The 20,646-nt window shown below is 43.2% G+C and overlaps 1 protein-coding gene and 1 long non-coding RNA gene across 2 annotated transcripts in view; one reads left to right on the top strand and one right to left on the bottom strand.

The window, feature by feature from the left end:
* Positions 1 to 16,385, top strand: part of LOC121071445 — a 71,594-nt gene extending 55,209 nt beyond the window's left edge. Inside the window, exons 3-4 of the long non-coding RNA XR_005820601.1 lie at positions 5,320 to 5,519; positions 16,192 to 16,385. This is a non-coding gene — a long non-coding RNA (uncharacterized LOC121071445). The remainder of the gene's footprint in view (positions 1 to 5,319; positions 5,520 to 16,191) is intronic.
* Positions 1 to 20,646, bottom strand: part of TUB (TUB bipartite transcription factor) — a 146,214-nt gene that overhangs the window by 122,834 nt on the left and 2,734 nt on the right.

The following is a 20,646-nucleotide window of genomic DNA, read 5'->3' as shown; positions in this document are numbered from 1 at the left end:
GTCTTGACAGCATTCTGTCAAGACTATTAGCAGTAATTAATCTATTCCCACAAAATACTTCAATTTCAGCAGGAAGCTAGAACTGTCAAGATTGTCAATGGCTCTGGCAGGAGCACTGCAACAGAAGATCTTCCCTCTCAGAGGTCTCAGACGACCATTTCTGTGTTTATAGAAAAAATACTTTGTCTGTACCATGACACATAATTTATTACTGTGGTTAGCAGTGGATAGATTTTGTATTATATACACCAGCCTATAAATTTCAACATTGTAGGGGAAGAAGCTTCAGATAAATTCATTTTGTAGTTATGTTAGTACTTGCAGCCCTTAAATATGCAGATCACAGACTTCCAAGGAAAACTAGACAGAAACTCTACTGGAAAAAAAAATGTATTCCCAAATACTAGCCTTTTCTAAATGTTTATGACTCTCTTTTCAGGCTTAAATTATACAGCTTCTATCTGGCCACACAGATTTTCAACACAAATGTAGAAGACAGACATTTGGCAGCTCTCATAGGTACTGACACTTCATACTTACTGGGACAAAGCACAGTGAAAGCTTATAAATTCCACTTGATAGCCAGCTCAGCTTCTTAAAAAATATTGCTTCCTTTATTTCCTGCCCTATGCATTAAATCCCCCTTTCCAACACACACAAGATTCAGTAATCCTGATTCATGGTATTTAGCAGCTGCCCAGCTGTGCATTCAGCTGTGTGTGTGATGAGGTTCTCATGTCAGAATGGATTTCATTCCAAATGAGCAACCTTTGCCACCATCGTGTCAGAAGCAGCTAGTCTACCTGAAACATTTTGAAGGTACACGTATCCAAGAACAGGGAAATAAATCTGTTTGTGCCCTCTGTCTTCTGCTCCTGCACCAGCGTATCTCTAAAACTAGGGCTGCAGCCAGACGCTTAACTGCTAGGAAGCACTGTACATACATAGGGTGCTACATGCATATGTCAAAAAGCCAGAAACAGCGCTTTTTTGTTTTCTTTTTGAGAAACATGCTGGCAATCCTCAAGAGGAGCAGGCAGCATGACCATCAATCAGGCTCAGCTGTTCAGTCTCCTCTCCATTGAGTACTGTCTGTGCTGGACTTTATAAGAGGTTACTGTATCCAGCACAGAAATTTTAAGTGTGGAATTTGACATATTGCATCACTTAGTGAAATGCCAGGCCTCTGCAGGGCACAAGAGGGCACTTGGCATTCCCACTGCCACCCTTGGACCCTCTCCAGGCGATGTGGGGTCCAGTGGAGGCATCAGCTCCCACCCCATGGGCAGCAGCAGCTCCGCATGCCACAATCACCTGTCATGTCCCAGCAATGCCATGTTCCCCCTCGCGTCCTCAGCCTGCATCTTTACAGTCCATGCCTGTAAGGAATAAATCTAGGTAGAACCTCAGGTGTGATGGGAGCACCTGTGTAGGCCTTACAGTTTTAGGATGTGGTCTTAACTCACTGCTTTCCCGTTAGAGCTGGAGGCAGCCACCTAGACAGCAAGGCTGGTTCACTGGCAGGGAAGCAAGGCAGCAGGGCAGCTGTCTCCAGCCATGCCTGAGATGTGCCGGGCAGCATTTCTTCCACCGTGTTTTCTTTTAGAATATTCATTCTTTAAGAAAATGAATATACCTCCAAAATATAGGACGGAGCATAGGGGAAAAAATCAGAGTAACATACAATCATCTAATATTTAAACTACTTTATAGGCTCCTGAAAATATTGTTACTTTTTTTTCTAATGTAGCTAGTCTTATAAGATATCAATTATTCATTTTCCCACAGTACTTCAAATTGTACAATCATAATTAAATAAAATACTCAGTTATTCCATTTGACCAAATTTCTCAACCACAAAAGAAATCACACAGCACAAATTACAACACTGACAGAGCTCTTGAGTTCTTATCTTTGGTTCTCTCACCTGCACTCTGGATGCTGCACATTCTCTCTGAGAAGTAGACTAAGGAAGAAAAAAAATTATAGGTTCCACAGGTATAGGTAAATTTATATAGGTAAAGGTAAATTTATATAGGAATAGATAAATTTATAGGTAAATTTGTTCCACAGGTGTCAAAGTGTGAAAAAGCAGCATTGGTGGAGCTATCTGGCTCTTACCAGCTCTGTGAGAAGGATGTACTCCAGAAATACTCCCTTATTAGTATGGACAGGGGCAGATGTGACGTTTTGAGCCTGGCAGTGAATCATTGTCCCCTGCCTGTACAAAAGCTGTTTTGCAACTGCCACGAGGCAAACTTCCCTGAATTTCTAGTGGTTCAGACCACAATTTAAACCAAATGCTTGAAACCCAGGCATCTGGCAAGCCCAGCTCTGAAAATGCTAATGCTACTCTGCCAGACACTCAGTGCTTCCCTTATTCTGCCAGCCTTTGCCAAAATTGCAAACTGGCAGCATAAAACACACAAAAAAGCATTTCGTAAGAATAACATACCCCTCCAAGCTGCTTTACTGCATCACTCCTGTGTGCCACAGGTGAGAGGAGTCATTAGGCTCTGTCCTGGTTTCAGTTAGGACAGAGTTAATTTTCCTCCTAGTAGCTGGCAGGGTGCTATGTTTTGGATTAGAATGAGAAGAGCGCTGATAACATGCTGATGTTTTAATTGTTGTAGAGCAGTGCTTACACCAAGCCAAGGACTTTTCAGCTTCTCGCTCTGTCCTGCTAGCGAGCAGGCTAGGGATGCAGCAGGAGCTGGGAGGGGACAGACCCAGGACAGCTGACCCAAACTGGCCAAAGGGGTATTCCATACCATCTGACGTCATGCTGAACAATATATAGGGGTGGCTAGCCGGGGTGGAGGGGGGGGCCGGCTGCTCGGGGATAGGCTGGGCATCGGTCAACGGGTGGTGAGCAATTGCATTGTGCATCACTTATTTCGTACACATTATTACTATTAATACTATTATTATTATTATTATTGTTGTTATTCTTTTCCCTGTCTTAATAAACTGTCTTTATCTCAACTCACAGACTTCACTTTCCCGTTTCTCTCCCCCATCCCGGAGAGGGAGGGGGGAGGGTGAGCGAACGGCTGTGTGGTGTTTGGCTGCCAGCCGGGCTAAACCACAACAGGCTCTCAATTCACTGCAAGGACCTCTGATTTTTTTTATATTTCTCCTTCCAAGCCAGTGTGTACAAATATTAGGCTTAAGTTTTCTTAATTAAGGGATCTGGAATGACATAGGATTGAAAAGCTGCATGCAGTATTTTAAGAAGGGCAAGGAATTTCAGCACTTCTATAAATTCATTGAAGGTCTTTCAACAGGCAACCAAAATATTACTAATTCCATAAACACTTAAAATGCCATATTTCCTATTTACTGATAATATTTGCTTTTCCCTAAATGGTGTTTTTGTATCAGGGATTCTGAAGATTGGTCAGCTAAGCTCACTCAATATGAGGGTTATCATCTGAAAAACATACCTGGATTTAGCAGCCTGATGCTTTGTTTAAACAGCAACTTAATAAGAATGAGTCAGGAAACTTGCCTATTATGTAGAAAAGGGCCCATCATTACAAACTTGTTGACTCAACCATGCTTTAAAAAAGTAAATACAAGAAACAGGGTTTAAACTAAACTCATCTTGAAAAATCAAGTCAGAAAAAATAAGCAACATATCTGCCAGATGAAGTAATTACTCCAATTACTTCAGTGACAATGAAGTAACAAGGCTAGTATCTTATCAGTTTGCTGTTTAAACAGCAAGGAAAGCATTGTCATGCACATCTGGCAAAAAGGTCTCTGAATTCAGAGATATATTTATGACAAAAGATAGTTGCTAATAACAGAAAAATTCACATCCGCCATACAACAGAGTAAAAGTTCACAAAACATTTCAGAAATATCTTGATTATTTTGTGACAGCTAAAACAAACTTTTTTAATATCATCAAGTCTTAAATACAAAGCCATGCTCTTCTGTCTGCCCTGAGATTTCTGCTGTTTGCATTTAAAAAATTACAAATTGTTTCAAGAAGAATGCCAATGAATTATCTTCAGCCTCTTCCTGATGATTCAGTAAATCACAGCCATAATGCAGCTAGTGCAGAACTGAACCTACAATACCAGTTCTTTGAAATCTAAAACATATTAAAACCTTTACCAAGGTAATGGTACTTTATAAACCCCTATAAGGTGCAGGTTTTACAAAGAAAAACCTGCTGGGACATAAGTACCAGATTGGTAGCAAGTCCACCAAAGGTTTTTGGTTCACCCGGGTTATCCTTCCTGTTCTTTTTTACATGGTGCAGGAAAAGCCTGGCATTTTACTACCGCCAAAGTCAGCCAGCTTGGGTTCAGTGACTTACAGCAACAGGAATGCTAACTGCTTCTCTAGATCCCACATATCCAACTCACAGGATGCACTCCCTACCCTATGCAACAACATTTTAAAAATCATAAAATTTCTGCTGGGGCCCATGTGCCACCTGAAGAAGAAAGGTGTTTGCACAGGATCTAATGCAATAAGGCTTGCAGCAAGTCTTGACAAAGTTTTCCCAATGCCCTTTAGCACCAGCCAAGGGATATGCAGCCACAAGAAGCGATAGAGGTTTGCCTTATTTTTACAGCAAAGCATTGCTGGCTAGAAAGCACTGGACAGGGCTACTAAAAACATTGTCTGTTCTAGCAAGGATGATGAGCAGGCTCAGAATTAGTTAAATTATATACGCTTCCGTGCTACCCTCATATTTTGATGCAATTGTCTCGATTACAGATGACAGTTTCTATTAAGAGAAAAAATGCAGAGTAAAAAAAGTTTCTGGATATGGCATGTTGCAGCAAGAAACCCCAGCCCCGTGCTAGCAGCCTTCTCCTTTTTGCTCATCAAGGCTCGACCTCCAGGGGGGAAGGGAAAGCCTGCCATGTCATTAATCACTGCATCTTCCACATATCTTGTCCTCAAAAGAATTGCAATTAATCTGGAGGCCTCTGAAAAGCAGGAGAAGCACACCGTCATGCTTTGGCATGACTGCATAAGTGTGAGATAGTTGGACAAAAAAGCCTTTTATTCCCCCTCCTACAGGAGCCTCAGGGAATTCAGCTTCCCTTCAGTAACTCCTGCAATCTACAAAAAGCTATTTTTTGCAGTGCTGTATGACTGAGCACTTCAGAGTAACAAGTCTCGGTAACACTAACTCTTCGCATTGACAGCCACTCTGAGGCCTTCTTATAAAATAGGCCCAAACCAGTGGGAATGGATAGGAAAACTGCCTGGGACTGACTTCTCTGAAGTGTCACAATTGCTGGTGAGTAAAGGATGGTCAGTTTCTCATAGACCTGTTTTCTAACTCTGCAGGCAACTTGGCGACAAGGAGCACTGAGCAGTGCCAGCGATGGCTGGGACACATGCTGAGGAGCTGGCTGGCTTCTAGCTCTCCGAGCTGCCAGAGGCACACACCAGGTTTCTCATGGTGCACACTCCAGGGGATGAGATCCAGTTTCCAGATGATTGCAATGTTTGCTGATGACTGTCTTCAGTCAGCAAGCATGAATAAGGTACAGTTATTCAATTAAATAGAGCTTTGAAATTGTTTTAATCAGAAATTAAGGAATTATGCCTCCCAACACCAAGACAGCTAAATATGATACATGTTGGCAGGTAGAGAGGAAAAAAGAGAATGTGTATGCAGCTGAATACACAAGTTGCATGTCTGGGAGGAGAGCCCCAGTTCTCACTCCCCTTTGGTAACAGGCATAGGGGAGAGGGGAGGTGGGTGAATGGCATCAGCCCCTCTCCCCACCCAGATTCCTGAACGGGGAACTGGTTTTTCCTCTATATTCCTGTTGAAAGAAGCACTCAGGATGCAGTCGGCACTCCCATTCAGACCAATTTTGCAGCGAATGACAGTGCTTGAAAGCAGAGAGCAGTTTGCAGCTCTGCGCATAAGCACAAGAGGAAATTTGGAGAGAGCTGAGCCTCTGCCAGCTGCTGGAGCCAGGTCCTCAGGAGACAGCTCGGCTGGCAGCGTCTGCACTGCTGCTTGCCTTTGCATGGCAAGCAACATGTTATTTGTTATTTGACAGTGCCTGTTCTCACTTGTGCTCCACTTCAGATGGTGTGGTTAAAAGGAAAAAAAAATGCATTAAAAGACAAAAGCTCATCTTCTGCAGACCTTCCAGATGATGCTTCTTCAGTATGAGAGTAAACCCTTCTGTACTGACAAAGGCCACGTGCCCTGGGAACCGGGGAACTATTCGAAGAATAGTATCTGCAAAGAGAGAGCCCTAGTATGCATAGTCCCATCCCTTTTCTGCAAAAGAGCCTGTTCACAAACAAGTTCCTCCTGGGGTGACAGCACACACGGTGTAAGAAGGGAGCAGAGAGTGTGGCCAGCATTGTCCTGCACTCTGAGGCATTCCCACCAAAAGCAGGCCTTTCTTGGAAGGCTTGTGCAAACTGTGGCACACACCATCATGCCACCAGTTAGTTGCCAGTATGAAGTCAATATTGTTTCAGATTAAACTTAAAAAGTAAGGCATGCCCTGGACAGTTCCATCCAGGAAACAAGCAGGCTTTCTAGCCCCTGCCAATGCAGATAACCACATTCTTGTGCAGAGGAGGGCGTGCCTTGCACCAGCACAGCAAGTTGGTCGGCTGGGGGAGTGGAGCCATTCACTGCTGCATGCCTACTGGGCTCCTCCTGCGGTGGGGACCTCCTGCACTCTTGGGAGGGATGTAATCACATCAGCATGTGTATTTGAACTCCTGCTGGGAGCCCTGTAAAAGGGTAAAATAAACCGAGTGTGCCACCAAGGGTCTCACCAAGCATTTCCAGGTACTGCTGCCCACAGAGTCGGGCTGCTGGCACAGGGAGCACTCCTCTGCCTCACTGTACCCAGGTCACAGCAAGCAAGGGAGCATGGCTCTGCAAACGGTGACATGACTACCTCTCTGTCCTTATGAACTAGGGCTTATTTCTGAAGAGAAATTAACATGACTTACCCTTTTAAAGAAAAAAAAAGCTTATTCAATATTTTAGAAGATTTTTAATTAAAAGAATAAAATTATTACTTTTTGTTGCTAAGTGATCAGGAAGTATTTCTATTAATAAAATAATAATAAAAAAGGTCAATCATGATGTAAATATCCCCTATGATAGTGATGCCTGGCTGCAACCCTTCTGTTGCACACACAAGGCTTTCAGCACTGCAAAGCTGCACTTGCTCCACAAGGAAATACTGTTTCAGAACACGATTAATATCATGTTCATAACAGCTCATATTGCTGTGGCCAACTGTCAGATAATACGCTAGTAAGACAGCACAACTTTAATTCAGAAGGCAATTGAATTCTCCACGTGACAGTTCAGTCAGAAGCTAAACTGAGTGCACAGTTGTGAAGATCCACCTTCACTTTCCCAAGCCTCATCCACAGCTGAGACGCAACAAAAACACCACCATTTTTTTTTCTGATGGTCCATCACCAGAGATGCAACAATAGTAAACCTGGCATGAAAAGACAAGACAATGAAGTAGCACAGAAGAGGGATAAATAGGAGAGGGCTTGAAAGAGATGGGAGAAAACAAATTATCTTCCTAATCTTCATGTATTTTTAAAAACACATTTCCTGCACCAAGACCTTTACAGACCAAAGGATGAGAATATGGTTTTGGCCAAAAATGCTCATCTAGTGATGCTAAAATTCTCCTAGGATACCCAGAGGGTATCAGAAGAGCACCAGTGGAGGGGCATAGTTCACAGTTCCAGGACATGGAGGATGGCAGAGAGAGCACAGAGCACACTGACGGCTCTCGGGGAGTGTCACAGAGTGAACTTCATTGTGGACCTCTAATTCTAGAGGCTTCTCATTTTCTGATGTCTGATAAGAAGCATACCTTCTATGCCTGGGCAAGCAAAATGTCCCCAGCTCCACTTCAGCCTCTGCTCTCAGCACCAGAAGAGGAGAATTTAAGCATCCTCAACCCAATAACATTTCAACAAATCCTGCAGAGTGAGGTTAGGAGTGATCCAGGCTCCACCACCCGCTCAGCCAGCACTGCCTGTTTCTCCCCATCCCTGCCTGGGCCAGTCAGCCCTCCACAAAGCCCTCCTGCTCTCCCTTTAGGCACCGCTAACCTACCCCAGCACAACTCTGCTGACAGCACACAGGGTGTTCCTTGGGGTTTCCTGGACAGGCACACACCAAAGTGCAATTAGCAGCAAACACCATTAACACAGTTTAGACTGGCTTCTGATTTCAGCTTAAAGAGGATCCCGTGCTTTTACTTACTCTCCTACACGCTCGCAAAGCCTCTCCTGGGATGAGCATCTCCCAAGCTTCATTTGTTTTCTGGGTTTGACTCATCTGGGACCTGCAAGTGATACTTTTTCTCCCTTTGTGCAGCGATAGCATCCCTTCTGCCTGCTTTGTGGCAAGAGGCTACATACCCATCAACAGATATATTTTTTTTTGTTGACTGTAACCACCTCTGATGCAAAACACCAATCAACTGGAAATTAATCACCTATTTAATCACTCTCAAGCAGTAAAGTCTTTGCTGTCCTGCTGCTTCTTTGGCACATCCTTATCTTTCTCCAAAGGGGAAAGTCAGGCAAGCAGGGCACGAGCAGGCTGCATATGTGTGGCCAACGGCCAGCATCTCCTCTCACCCCATGGGAGCTCAAACTGCTTTTGGCTCCGTCCTCACCCACAGGAGGGTGAGGGGCTGCGCCAAGGCACCCAGCAGGGACCGGCTCCCCCGTGGGTGCCTGCACTCTATTCTAATTGTGGTGGGAGCAGTGGTGAAGGGCAGCAGCGAAGAAACAACAGCTCTTGCTACTAACATGTCAAGTTTAGTCCCTACAGCTAGTATTGGTAAAAATACTCCTTAAAATAAACATGTAAACATATATAAACTTAGCAGAGGAAGTGACCACTGAACAGGCCTTTCAGCAGCACACCACAGACTCTTCAGACTATGATGCTTGTCCAAGATGGAGAGCAACTTCAGCAACGAGGTTCTCCAAAACACCAAATAACACTTCTTGCCTCTTCAGCAGTGTTCTGTGTCTTATATTATCAGATTATTTTTCTTTTTAAATCCATGGATTGGAGTGTGAATTCAGGATATAACAGCTCAAAAAGCAACTTAATAGCAGAAATTTATCACTGGAGTTAAGTCATCATTTCTGTTCCTCGCCACCTTCCCCAAGACAGTAATGCACCTGTACCACCGTGGTGACTAAAGGCAGGGGAGCTAGAGAATTTGGTATGGATACCCACTATATTTCTATATTCTAGAAAAGCCGAATAGAAAATTATGCATTTGTACATTCATAATATTCATTCTTATTCATATATTTTACAATATTATTTTTTTCTGGCCTCATTTCTGTAAGGTTTTAAGATGTAGTCATTCTTTAACTCACAGAAGGCATCAGGAATACAATTGGGGATGGCCTCAGGTGCCCACCAGGTTTCATGAATCGGTGCCTCCAGTGCTCATAAGCACATCTGGGGCCAGGGTGGGAAGTATGAAGCTGAAGTTAAATGTCAGCCCACTACGCTGTAACTGAAACAAAGCTGAACTGGAGTTTAAACAAACCCATACAGCTAAGGTGAGACGGTCCCCTCATACCTTTGCTCTTCTCTCGCCTTTTCTGGCAGAGCTGGGCAGCGAGGTCATCCTTGAGCACAGCATTCAGGTGAAGGTGAATTTTAACTTAGCTGAACAAGCTTAAACTTAAAACAATCTCACTGTATCATAGTCAGTGAGATTTGATTACATATTTGAGTATTTCATTGCATATAGATGGGTTTTTCAATTATCTCAAAAAATAAAAAAATATAACTTATAGACCTGCTGTAACTTCTGCAGAGAAAAAATTATGAAAAGCTTTACAGTACACGCGGACAGAATCCAAGCAATTTTATAAAACTTTTTGCATAATTTCGACACCGTATTAGAAGCCTGAATCTTGGATGCTTCCCAAAAGGATCATAAAAGGGCTCCTGTATTGTTCTCTGCTACATAATGAGTTGTATCACTCCCTCTCTCATTGCCTATTCTTTTCTAAGTCACCTACCTTGACTTTCCAACTACCTACACAAGAATGGTAAAGAAGACCTTAGTAAAAAAAAAATGGTTCACTATATTTCCAACACCGATATACATTATTTCATTTACCATACACAGAATTCAGAATTTTTATTCAGCTGCACTGAGATAACATCAAAAAGGTAAATTCAGATATTACAGCTGTAGGAAAAGCAATCATATGGTAAAGAAGCGAAAGACCTGCAAGTGACTCTCCTGGAGCATCATACCACTGCTGGAGGCACAACCATTTTTATGCTGCTCAGTAAGAAGGAACAATAAATGCACAAAAATACTAGCAGCTGTTCTTTGTTACAGGTTCTGGAGAAACAACCAGCCAAAAAGGTAACTGATAAGATGCAAACTAATATTCCTTTCGATGTTGTTCTTGGCAAGATGCTTAAGAGTCACAGAAAAGGGACTCTGGCATGCATCTCAAATCATGCAGACAATCCCACAGTTTAATGGGCTGGGGGCAAAGTGAAAGTGAAGAGAAACTTTTACCAGAAAGATAATTGTCAATGCAGAAAACTCAAGCTGAGTCAAAGATAAATGCACAGCTTCCTCTAATAAGCAGGATTATCACAGCAGGAGCATCACTCAGCATCACCCTGCACCCATGATCTGGGGCTGTTCCCACAGCAGAACTCCTCCAGGCTCAGCAGGAATGTTTTACACAGGACAAGCAAAGAAAACACAGCAGAACATCCATTCTTCTTAATCAAAGATGAGAACTTACCCAAACAACTGCATTTTTGAGTACCGAAACAGCAACAGACACAACTCATCTCCCACACATACAGCATCCTTATGCTTGACTCTTAATGCAGCATCTCATTGGCATTGTGTTAGCAACTGTACAGTACAATCAACACAAAAGTCTTGCTGCAACGGATAAGGAGAGCAAATGTTGTCTGGTTTTGCAGACATTATACCCTATTTTGCAGACATTATACCCTAATTGCGTTTTTAAACAACCTGTTAGTCCATATACATTTCTCAGTGAATGAATTCAATGTACAGATGGTACGTTAGTAAGGATGCTATACTGAACAAAACAGAGTTTAGTCACCACATTTCATCTTCAATTACATGCAGAGGCACAGACATGTTTGTTCTGGCCACACGCAGTCCCAGCCTACCTAGGAGGGTGCTTGCTGGATTAATTTTGATTTCACTTCCTCAGCACAAGACTAGCTGCAACACAGCACAGCCAGCATCTCCCTTTGCCTTATGGGCAACCCATAGCTAATGCCCAGGGGAGGCAATAAGTATCAGGAAAACATCACTGCCTTCCCACCCAGCCTCCCAGGCAAGAGGCAGCCTATTCGCATTTAATGATACCATACTTAAGATGATATATTTAATAATCCCTGTTGTCAGGCTGAAGCTCTGCTCTAGGAGCTCCAGAAATCATGAACAGAAATAGCTGTGGCTTAGCCTCGGTTTCTTTGAAAAGAGCAGCCCATCTGCACCAGGAGACCATGGGAGGAACACACCTTCACAGAAGTTACAATTCAGACACCAGCAAAAGCAATGTAATATTATATGATTGCTCATTGTCATACAAGAAACCAAATAATACTTTTACAATGCAAACCCTTCTAAAAACAAGCGGACAATGGGAGCCAAAGCTCTGGCTTTTAACAAGTCTGGAACATCAACTCTCAGCTCTGATTTAAGTCCTGTTCTTATTTTTTGGTCCAAATTTCCTTTTCTTGATATATATATACATGTGCACTAAGTAAGAGTAAATTGCCTTGAAATTCAGTTCACCTCTTTTTTTGGAAATCATTTATGTCTGCAAACACATGAATGAAAATAGCCCAGAGTCTGTTATAAACATCTTTGACTGTAGTATCCAACATCCCATGCTTCAGGCTAATCCTCTTATGGTGATTAGCAGCAGACCAGAAGGGCTGTAAGGAGGGACTTAAACAGGCTTTGGCCTCAGCCTGGGTTCACAGCCCAGAGCAGCTCCTACGCTTCCCATGTCAGTGGCTCAAACTGAATTCAAAATCCCCACTAATTAAATACATCTAAGGGGTGGCTAGATAGGAGAGGAAAAACAAGACTTGCCAGAGAGAAAAAGCAGTTTATGTGGTGTGCACTCAGGATGAAAGGAGTGAAATGTTGGGGTGGAAGGGGCAAATGATGTACTTACTGGAAGAAGGTGACAGTGTGCCTGTGCCCACCAAAGAACACGCCTAGGAAGCAAACCACAGCCTTCTGCAAGGTCCAGGGCAAAATCACAGCTCTCAGGACAAACGACGTGTCTATCAGCGGCTGGGTTTCCGCCTGGGTTTTCAGTGCGTGAAAGCACTGTATGTCACACAGGCAGAGTTACCCTGAGTACCTTAACAGCCGTTGTTCACACAGTATGTCAAGGCCAGCTCCAGTCCCACTGCTTCCCAGCTCCCTATTTTTACCCATTTACCTATTTCTCACTCATCACTAGCAAGACAAGGCTATACATTATTTATTATTTAGAAGGCTTCATCTTCAGTAATCTGCATTGTGCAAGCTGTTAGCTCTTTTGAGATTCACTTAGAGCTATCTAATTAAAACCAACTAAATCCACTGACCACACATGTCATTCCTGGTAGCTAACAGTAATTTACACACACAAAAAAAATCAACTCACCTGCTCTGTAGTGAGACAGAGCAGCTGTTTAATAATGAATAGCTTCCGATTTGCCTGCTCTCTATTTCCTCCTTCAAATTTATCTGTACCTTCCGACCAAGAAGTTTGTTCAGATCTGAATGTACTGTTTCCCAATCCAGAAAACTACATTCTGAAAATTGGATCAAAACTATCTGATCCTGTTATGAAACCTAAGTTTCATTGCTTCTTCCTAAGGCTAGACAAGTTATTTTAAAAAGCAGAGCACTTTACTTATTCCACTTAAGATATTAAAAATTACGCTGGAACATGAAATTAACTTTAAACAGCAAATTTAGCTTGGGAAAGCCCATACAGTTGCACTTCAATTGTACTTCATGAAAACAAAAACAAAAACAAATGAGGAATGAAGTAGAAATGGTGCTTCCCTGCACAGACCAGACTGACAGAGAAGCAGAGCAACGCCAGGTACCCTGGGAGCACCTTTACTCCCTGCCACAAGACAACAGTGGACAGGCAAATTTCCTGTGTTTTGGTGAAATTTTAGGTCATAGCTCTGCCAAATAACCTGCATCTCCAGACATAGAAAAGCTACATTAAGCATTATGGAATTGGCTTTGATACTTCAGGAGTCCCAACAGAAATTGTTTTAGTAGGACTTCCAAATAGGATATTACATTTGGAAAAATTTAACTTCAAGAACTGTTTTGAAGGATTGTCAGTGAATTCTGTGAAGACAGAAGTGAACCTAGGTAAGTATGCACAATTAACGAAGATCAAATCAATAGTTTCACATTAATATCAGTGCTACGAATTCTCACAGGGGCAATAAGGAAGACTCCATCCTGCAAACTACAGCTGTTTGCATTCACAGACAGCAAAAGGCACAGCACGGTGGAAGGTACTGCTGGTAGTGCATGAGCAGCAAGCAATTGGATGTTTGAGCCATCGTGGCAGTTGGCCAGAGTAATGTGGCCATAACATAACAGCACCAGGGGGATAAAAGGAAGCAAACAGATGTCACAGCAAGCTTATGAAAACAAGGATTTTTTAAAGGTGGAAGATACAGAAAGCTTAAGTGTGCAAGGGATGAGATACCCCAGCAAAGAGGAGCGCATCTCCTTGAGGTGCTGAAGCTATGCTATGTTGCTATGAAGCAACACAGAAGCTATGTTTTTTGCCCAGTGACATCTAGGCTCTGACATCCGAAGTGCTCTAACAGACCTACTTGGGCCTCGCAAAATAAAGATCAGCTTTGGTCTTTCCAAAGGACAGAATGAGCTGAGCGTTACATTTCTATTGGTGGTTAGCAGGCATTTTTGAACAAGATACAATCTAATTCTGCAAGCAGCTGTGAGAGCACAGAGTCTTTGACATCTCTAAGCCATGACGTTCCATCTCCCTCGCATGGTGCACGTATTCAGAGACTGTCAGGTTTGTCCCTCAGCACCAAGGATGAGGCACTTAGCTTATATTTCAGCTGTGGTAATGAAAAGCACTCAGAGCCTTCAAAAAGAGCAAAGAAGGAAAGAGAAAAGTGCTACCAAGAGATTCCAGAATAGCATTTTTTATGGCATTTCGCACACTGCTTACTTCATGGCTATTGCCTGTTCTACCCTAAAGAAAGGCTGGAGTCAGCTTTATGGTTCAAAAGAAACCCTGACCACGGGTTTTAAGCATCTAGTTTTACAGAGGCCTTAGAGGTTTTGTAGAGGTCTACAAAAGTATTGTCATAAGATATGTATTTTGTTTCTATTTTTCTCTCCACCTTCTAAAAGAAGTCATCACTGAGTTTGTTAATGAGTATTTGTTAATGACCTCTCCGAGCATGAAGAAAACATTGTCAACGTGAAGCTGAGGTAGTTTACTGTATTGCCATTCACTCTTCATATTTAGAGACTATACTGCTCACCCCACATCTTCACAAAGTAAAAAATTAGTTTTAATAGCATTTCCTTTTTAAAACTAGTTTAAATTTAAAAGTTCCTGCAAGGCTGCCAGAAGAAAAAGAAGAGGGACGAAAATACATTTCTGTCTTAATACTAGCATTATAGCTAAAGAAGTAGGTTGTTAACTGGACATCTGACATTTCATGTGTTTCTTCAGGGTATATGTATATATTTAATTACACATATATATATGCATATATATGGTATGTTTCATCATCCAGCATAAGAATATTTTGAAGGCTTCAAAGAACAAAAAGCTTCAGAAAAATAACAAACTTATATGTGATCATTTAAAGTTTTTCCTTGTTAAAGTTACCAATTACAAAATGTCTGTTTTTCCAAAAACTACCCATTTCCACCCCAGTGTTTTTACTCTTCACTTTTAAAATCCTTCCACAGATCTATTCTGCTAACCACTGACTTGCACGCACACTCAACAGCTGCTCCAAGCCCTGCACTGTGCTCTTTCAATTGGCAGTCCTAAAATATGGCTGCTTGGCTGCTTTACACACTACAGATTTATTCCCCATGCCTTCACATTTTTTCACCTTCCCTAGATGATGCATATATTTCTCTGCTGCATGAAATATTTTGATGAAGGGGTTTTCCCTAGTCATACATTTGTCCTTAGACAGCTTAGAAGTCCTCCTTTTCTTTATTTTCTGCTTGTTTCTGCCAGTTTCCTCCCCTTGCACACTTAACCTCCTGTATTAAATATAAGCTGGTGTTGCCCCCCCCCGGCCTCCCCAGTGCTACCCATTTCCTTTTCATTACTGCTTACTGGGCAAACAGGCTGCAGTTTGTACCTGAGCCTCTGCTTCATGCAAACATTCTCCAATCAAATTGTCCTCACAATTAGCTGAAATAGTTATTAATAACATCTTTCAGACCAAGGTTCAGGAGGAGCAACTCCAGCTTCTTCACTGCAAACAGAAGCCATCTGTGCCCTCTTCCACGTCGCTTGCAGCCGGTGCCGGTGCTCAGACAGGGTGCAGGCTCCTGCCTCCACTTTGCCAGTGGTGCCAGGTCCCACCGCTCCTTTTTTAGGCTGTTTGAAACAAGCTCCTCATGCTTCTTCACCAATACATCCCCTGCAACAACCCCCCCAAAAAATCTCAAAAACAAACAAGCAAACAAAAAGAAAACAAAAAAAACCTGCTCCCAGCTTCCTGCCTTTGTTATAAGCCTACCCTAAAAGCAAACCGTGCAACCCTCCCACGGAGTGCCTTACAGCAGAGAAGCAGGCAGCCAGCTGGAGCCAGGGCGCAAGGTGGTGGCTGCGCTGTTTTTTCCATACAACCATCCTCTGAAAGGACATGCTGGAGGCTGCGTGCACCTCAGGCTGTTATGGGGTTGCAGAGCACCTTACCACTAGTGTCTTTTCCTAACTGGAGCTGCAGCAGCTATTTCCAAGGCAAATAGGAGCTAAATTTCAGTGAGATGTGAAAAAAGCCTAAGGTATGCCTCCTCCAGATGAGGAGGCAGCAATAAAATGGGAAATTGTCTTTTTCTAGGTTCATTAATATAGATTTCAAGGTTCACAATCATCTCTCAACAGAGAGCACAAAGTCTTGATGTCCTGGAATCGTCCCTGTGAGTCGGCCCATGGAAAACTTTAGATGGGGCACTAAGTTCTACGCACCAGAGAGGTCCATCCATTGCTACTGGCCAGCTGTGCACTTCTGTGTGAGGATTCTGTGAGAGAATTAAATGATGGGAGTATGAAAGTGGCATCGTCAAGGCCAAGTTAACTCACGTAAGTTACTGTCTCTTTTTTTACTATAAGCTCTTAACTAATACATTATTTGCTATGGATAAACTGAAGTTCATCTGTGAAATAAGTCTCCCTTGAAAAACTCACTCTTCATTTTCCTTGTCAAGCTGCTGGCAGTGATACCAAACAATTGCTCTAAACAGTTCTTACATTCATTGTGATCGCAATGCGGTTTGTAAGCCAAGTATGTTTAACATATTTTCTCAGGTTAGTTTTGTTTAAGCAGCTTTAAAATTTCTTCTTCAGCGAAGTGGGAACAGAAGCTTCCTCTCACACCTCTCCCTGCCAGGCTGCCACAATTCACCAGGCAGTCTCTGGAGAATCACACACGCCTGAGGATGTGCTGCTAGCCAATGCAAAGCACTAACACTGAATGCAGGAAGGGTGTGTGAATGCCCCTTTAGATCCTTCACTGTGTTTTGGTTTGTGGAAGAAAACATCTTTCCCAACTCTAGGTTCTCCTATGCAATTGATATTAGGACACTTTATTGTGAAAGAAACCGAAGACATGTCTCAGACTTCCAGAAAACTAAACATACAACATTGATCATAAATTCTCTCGGTTTATCAGTTATATGAACATTTTCTTCTGGCTTCACTTTAGGGCTGGCTGGTTTTACCCCCTTGTTCTGTTCTGCAGAACAATTTCTACCCCCCTGAGAACTTTGACCAATGGCTACACCTATAGAGGTATTTGCTTCAGGAGAAAAACATGTAAGAACACAAGCTGGCAGAGGAGAGAAGGGTGGAGGCACTTAGGGAAGGAAATGTCACACCCCTTCTCATCTGTCAACCTACTGGGTCCCTGGCCCTGCTTGAGTGTGGGGAAGGGCTCCTGCTGGTGCCTGCAATGTTGAGGTTTCTCCCCACAGGAGGGCACAGAAGGCAGGCACCTTCTTGACAAATTTAGGTCCTGAGAAGACCTGAAGAGCCAGGTGGACTGGAAATGCAGTGAGTATCAGGCATCAAATTAGGAGCAGCAGCAGTGGAAATCATACAAGAGAGGACAGTAGCTAACTACTAAGAAATGCGTTACCTCCACTTAAGAGCAGACCTAGGAATTGCTATCAGCAGGAGCTCAGGGCACCACGTGCCCTCCATCCCTGGCAGCAGGTCTGTGCACAGGGCTTGAGATGGCTCTGCTGCAAGCAGAGAGGAGCTGCTCTGCCAGGTAGTCAAAGCATGCTCGCTGCAGCAGACCTGGGGGTAAGAAGTGTTCCTGCTTCGGCACCTCACAGCTGCTACTTCAGAGAAGAGAAAGAAGAATTATAATTTCCGTAAGAAAGCCCTTTTGAGTGGAAGTTTGAAGGACAAACCCCATTTACTGCTTGATGACAGCATGTCCCAGAAAAGATGAAGGTAAAGGAGTTTAAAAACCCTCAAAAATGAGATCTAAGACTGAAACCCTCCAACACCATGACCTAAATACACAGTCACGGCTTTTCAACACAGGATAAAAAAGGCAAAACAGAAATAGCAGCTTCAAAAGGGAGCTGCGAACAACACTGATATCCAGAATAGAACAAAGAGAGATCAATAGAAAAAAGTTTTCGTCTGCCTCCATGAGCTGAAACATCCTGGGAGTAAGTTTCCCAAAATGTACTTCCAAATACTAGTGGATAAAACCTACATTAATCACAATGTGGCAATTTGAGAGCCTAACTGCACTAAAGTCTTCCAGGAAAAGTATAGAAAGTAAACATGGAAATAAAGCAAAGAGGATAGGGGAGAAAGACTGTGAACTTATTGATCACAGCAAGAAATAGGAGGAAGGAGGAAACCAGCTGCAACATAAACCAAGGTGAAAGAGCAAGAGGGGTGTAAGGGATGTGCCCCTGAAATACAGCTCTATGTGGCTCCTCCAGGCTCCTACCCAAGCAGGTCCTTCAACCAAGGCACAGTGACCACTGGGCCCTACACAAAACATACATGAGAAATGGCAGGTCAGTGCCTGGGAAGAGATATTTCATTTGATGGTTTGCTTTGACTACTGACACCACAGACTTCCCTCTTCACAGAAATTGCAAACAACAACAACAACAACAACAACAGAGGAGACTGCAGGCTCCTATCAGAAGCAAATGGTCTGTGGTGGCTGCATGGTGGCAGTTTGAGTAAGCAAAGACAGATCAGTTATCAGTGAAGAAAAAACATAGGCGTTATTTTGGGCACCGGGACTCCAGCAATCAGACTCAAGCTGCCCCACCTGGCATTCAGGGTCCTAGTATATTCACACTGAGGAAACAAGATCATTTTTTTTTTTTTTTTTAAGTTAAAACTTTTGGGTAAAAGCCTGCAGGTCACTCATTCCTTCTGCTGCAAAACTTTCCACTGCTCCTGCAGAAACCCCTTCTGGACTGGCTGTTCAGCTGTCACCCTCCTCATGCAAGCTATGCACAGTCCACTGACATCTGAAAACACTTGCAAAATCATGGAGTCTACGACTGCCTTACATAATTTCTCCAAATGCGCATAGCACGATCCCAGTCTGCAGTATTTGCCCGTATGTTTGATTTCAAACTGGTCTCCCATGCCTACGGGCTGTTAGAAATGAGTAGCAACTGTCCAGGAAACACTATCTCACTGTGGGCAGAGGATAAAAGAGCAGCATTATTTTACTCTAGAAATTATCTGGCTGATGTCAGGAATCCTGAGTGTTTATAGGACATTTGAAATATCCCCAGTTTTTTGTTCAAATCACTGCCTAGCCTCTGCTTTTGGCTATCAACATTCAGAGTGACAAGGAAATTATCACTGCTCTGAGATGAGAGGAAAGCACAGACATGAGGTTGGCCTTTTAGGGAGCAACAGCAAGATGTGGGAACACCACACTCGCTCATCGGGAGCCTTTTCATGCTCTACCTGTTCCTCTTTCACATACACATTAATGTAGTTTGGGGGGAAATGAAGAAAGAAAAAAGCTTTCCTTTGCTGGAAAGAGCTGTTGAGGGGAGCTTTGTTGCCTGGTGTATCCTAATTGCCTGGGGTTTCCTCCCCTCAGGTTTCACAGTCAGCGTTTGGACTTTCTCCTCCTTGCACAAAGCACCTGCAGGAAGGAGCCACATTTTTCCCATAGCAAAATCCCGCACAGCAAGTAAAGGGGAAAACTACAGTCACAGGATCAAATTCTGAGAAACATCACAAATGTTGGATAGACTTGCACTACAAAAGAAGCCTGTGTGTTGTACACAGTGTTTTTGTGTCCTCAGAAAGAAGGGACGCAGCAATTCCCTTCTTTTCCTATGAGTTTCTGCCATCATGCAACTTACCAAGCCCAGAGGCCGAAAGCTCTGTGCATTCCTCTTCACCCAGTTTAGTTAACTACAAATATTTTTTAAATGATAGACACAATCTATGGAAGCCAGTGCCTGCTCCATTGGCCCTGTCCATCCAGCTGACCAGGATTCCAGCAGGGTGTTGTGGTTTAGCCCGGCTGGCAGTCAAACACCACACAGCCGTTCGCTCACCCTCCCCCCTCCCTCTCTGGGATGGGGGAGAGAAACGGGAAAGTGAAGCCTGTGAGTTGAGATAAAGACAGTTTATTAAGACAGGGAAAATAATAATAACAATAATAATAATAATAATAATAATAATAATAATAATAATAACGTGTACAAAACAAGTGATGCACAATGCAATTGCTCACCACCCGCTGACTGATGCCCAGCCTATCCCCGAGCAGCCGGCCCCCCCACCCTGGCCAGCCACCCCTATATATTGTTCAGCATGACGTCAGATGGTATGGAATACCCCTTTGGCCAGTTTGGGTCAGCTGTCCTGGGTCTGTCCCCTCCCAGCTCCTGCTGCATCCCTAGCCTGCTCGCTAGCAGGACAGAGCGAGAAGCTGAAAAGTCCTTGGCTTGGTGTAAGCACTGCTCTACAACAATTAAAACATCAGCATGTTATCAGCGCTCTTCTCAACCTAATCCAAAACATAGCATCCTACCAGCTACTAGGAGGAAAATTAACTCTGTCCTAACTGAAACTAGGACACAGGGACAAGCTGCAGAAGCACCATGACGCACTCTCCCACCTTACCTGAGGAATAATAAACCCAGCATTACTATCTGAGTTTGTGGGACGTTGTAAATAAGGTAAGCATCACTAATCCTGCTTTATGGGCAGGAACGTTTCTTGCCCAGGGTTGCAAGCTTCCCCTGAGGAAGAAGTAAATCACACTAATTTGACTTGACTAGCAAAGCTCCTACAACTCACTATACCTGAGTGCAACTTCCACAA

Source organism: Cygnus olor, chromosome 5 (assembly GCF_009769625.2).
Source record: "Cygnus olor isolate bCygOlo1 chromosome 5, bCygOlo1.pri.v2, whole genome shotgun sequence".
NCBI lineage: Eukaryota > Metazoa > Chordata > Aves > Anseriformes > Anatidae > Cygnus > Cygnus olor.
This window is presented reverse-complemented; position numbering and strand designations above follow the sequence as displayed.